The sequence below is a fragment of the Bos grunniens genome, chromosome 24 (assembly GCF_055505025.1).
Source record: "Bos grunniens cultivar Pamir isolate PY7600 chromosome 24, Bosgru_T2T1.0, whole genome shotgun sequence".
Classification (NCBI taxonomy): domain Eukaryota; kingdom Metazoa; phylum Chordata; class Mammalia; order Artiodactyla; family Bovidae; genus Bos; species Bos grunniens.
The window spans coordinates 58,777,579-58,781,011 of record NC_141188.1 but is presented as its reverse complement, the minus strand read 5'-3'; the positions used below and the strand labels follow the sequence as shown (position 1 = coordinate 58,781,011).

The 3,433-nt window shown below is 45.3% G+C and overlaps 1 protein-coding gene and 1 long non-coding RNA gene across 18 annotated transcripts in view; both read right to left on the bottom strand.

Annotated features, from left to right (window-relative positions):
* Window positions 1–3,420, bottom strand: part of LOC147346347 (uncharacterized) — a 71,699-nt gene extending 68,279 nt beyond the window's left edge. The window contains exon 1 of the long non-coding RNA XR_015154128.1: window positions 171–3,420. This is a non-coding gene — a long non-coding RNA (uncharacterized LOC147346347). The remainder of the gene's footprint in view (window positions 1–170) is intronic.
* NEDD4L (NEDD4 like E3 ubiquitin protein ligase) overlaps window positions 1–3,433 on the bottom strand; it is a 375,462-nt gene that overhangs the window by 354,109 nt on the left and 17,920 nt on the right. The window lies entirely within an intron of this gene.

Below are 3,433 nucleotides of genomic sequence, written 5' to 3'. Positions count from 1 at the left end.
CTGATGGACAAAATACACTGGCTGTCCAAAGAGGCTCCACCACCCACCACAGTAACCATCCCTGCAAGGTGAAGAGTGAGGACTACTTCTGGTCCATGATGATCTTAATGTATTAATACAAATACATTCAAGACCATCGACATGGCCACATTAAGTAATGGAGGGCTCACCATGACTTCTGGGGCTAAAACCAGTCTTGTCTTCACAATCAAGAGGGCATCGGTAATGCCTCTATGTCTCCAGATAACAAGACTTCAGGTCACTGGTGTCTCTGTGCGCTAACAGCACATGGTACAGGAAAAGTCTGAGTAATGGGAACAAAGGAAAACAGAGTGAGTAACCATCACCTGGCACATGGTAGGTCAGGAGGAGAAAACCTGTCCCAGCAGCCAGGACATCCGCAGACGACAGCTGGGGCTTTAATAAGTCAGCACCACCTGCCACCTTAAAAACCATGCAGTCAGGACATCCCTGGCAGTCCAGTGGCTACCACTCTGCACGTCCACCCAAGGGGGCATGGCTTCCATCCCTGGTTGGGGACCTAAAGATCCCACATGCCATGTGGCATGGCAAAAAAAATACAAAAAAAATTTAAATCAGGAAGTTAATTTGAAGACTCCTGAGAGTCCCTTGGACTGCAAGGAGATCAAACCAGTCCATCCTAAAGGAAATCAACCCTGAATACTCATTGGAAGGATAGATGCTGAAGCTCCAATACTTTGGCCACCTGATGCAAAGAACCAACTCATTGGAAAAGACCCTGCTGTTGGGAAAGACTGAAGGCAAAAGGAGAAGCGGGCAGCAGAGGATGCGATGGTTAGACAGCATCTCCAACTCAATGGACATGAATTTGAGCAGACCCCAGGAGATAGTGAAGGACAGGGGAGCCTGGCATGCTACAGTCCATGGGGTTGCAAAGAGTCAGACATAACTTAGTGACTGAACAAAAGTCTCAATTGAATTAGGTCGGGAATCGGATCTGTAATGAACCTGTGTGTTGGTTACAGTGAGAGTTATGGTGATTTATGCACTATAAACATGCTCATTCCTCCTTTAATGTTTGGATATATTTTAAGAAACATTATAATAAAAATAATTTAAGTCAACCCATGAAATCCTCACTGATGTTCTCTCTCTCAGGAGTGTGTACTTTATTCAGGCCTAAAAAAAAGAAAAAAACACTATATAATTTTTGCCTGCTGTCTTCCCACTGCAGAAAAGGAAACCCATGATTAACTGTCCTGCCTAAGGCAAGCAATATTAGAATAAGGTATTCCTCATCAGGAAATTTTGAAACAGGAAAAAACCACCTAAGCCAAATCAGGTAAGCAATGAGTAACAGTAACATTAATATCGGAGAAGGCAATGGCACTCCAGTACTCTTGCCTAGAAAATCCCATGGACGGAGGAGCCTGGTAGGCTGCAGTCCATGGGGTCGCTAAGAGTCAGACACGACTGAGCAACTTCACTTTCCACTTTCATGCATTGGAGAAGGAAATGGCAACCCACTCCAGTATTCTTGCCTGGAGAATCCCAGGGACGGGGGAGCCAGGTGGGCTGCAGTCCATGGGGTCGCACAGAGTCGGACACGACTGAAGGACACGACTGAAGTGACTTAGCAGCAGCAGCAGCAGCAACATTAATATAGTGAAATATAAGTGAAAGAGGTGAGTGAAAAAGCTGGCTTAAAACTCAACATTCAAAAAACTAAGATCATGGCATCCAGTCCCATCACTTCATGACAAATAGATGGGGAAACAATGGAAACAGTGAGAGACTTTTATTTGGCAGGGGTGGGGCTCCAAACTCACTGCAGATGGTGCCTGCAGCCATGAAATTAAAAGACACTTGGCTCCTTGGAAGAAAAGCTACGAGCAACCTAGACAGCATATAAAAAGCAGAGACATTACTTTACCAACAAACGTCCGTCTAGTCAAAGCTACCGTTGGTTTTCCCAGTAGTCATGTATGGATGTGAGAGTTGGGCAATAAAAAAAGCTGAGTGCTGAAGAATTGATGCTTTTGAACTGTGGTGTTGGAGAAGACTCTTGAGAGTCCCTTGGACTGCAAGGAGATCCAACCAGTCCATCCTAAAGGAAATCAGTCCTGAATATTCATTGGAAAGGCTGATGTTAAAAGCTGAAATTCCAATACTTTGGCCACCTGATGCGAAGAACTGACTCCTTGGAAAAGACCCTGATGCTGGGAACGATTGAAGGCGGGAGGAGAAGGGGATGACAGAGGATGAGATGGTTGGATGGCATCACCAACTCGACAGACATGAGTTTGAGTAAGCTCTGGGATTTGGTGATGGACAGGGAAACTTGGCATTCTGCAGTCCACGGGGTCTCAAAGAGACACTACTGAGCGACTGAACTGCACTGAATTAGTGAATATATCATGATATTTTTGTGATTATTCTTCAATACTGGACTTAATTTAGAAGTGCTCTTTTCATTGATTACCCCCTGCCATTTCTCTGTCAAAATGTCCTATGACTACTTCTGTATTATAGGAATGAATCTACACAAGGAGTCTGAAAAGGAAACACCACATTCAAGTTCAGTGTTGTATGCAGTATAATCCAGGCCAGCAACCAGCACACTGTAGAGTTGAAGTCCTCCTTTCCTCCATTTTTTTTTTCTGATTTTCTATGTATACATGAACTCTCCTAACAGAAAGCTAAAGATCCTGCTGTTGGCTCACCAAACTCCTAAGCGGTTCCTTTCCAGCAGCACTGGCATCAGAGTGGAAGGTGCAGCAAACAGGTATCACCCAGAGAAGCACTGCCTGGATGCGGGAGCCCCAGCATCTTTCAGGACAACAGCTCCGAGGGATACAGGACAGAAACTGCACACTGACTGGATGGGCCCGGCAGCTCAGGCGCTGGGTGCTATGAGGCTGGACACAATTATTAACAGGATTGGGGTCCACATGGAGGAATCAGGCCCACACACACCTATCTCAGGCTCAGTAGGGCAGCCTCATTCAGCTCACCACCCAAAGACCTTAAAATGCACAACCATGAAAAGCCCAATGACCTGGCGTTAGACAGTTTGACTGCGAAAACTCTGTCCCTGGGGCTCTATCATCCCAGGCCACCAAGGAAGGCTGCCGGGAAACCAGAGAGCTACCACTAAAAAGCGGACAGATATCGAAGCGCCACACTCTCTTGAACTACAGAAAGCCCTCTAGTCAGTTCAGACCACACTAAAACTGACTTGATTCTCAGAAGGCCTCCTTACCTGTAGCAAATCAAGGTGTTTTTAATAGTTCTACTACCTCTAAACCCAAAGTGGTCATGAATGACCCTCCCAACCCCTCCTCCAAGGGATACTCCATAATTAAATCACTGGAAAGCTGCAATAGTTAATATGCACAGGGAAGAAATAGGAATTTATAAATAAATGGGAAGTTATCATTTTTCCATCTTA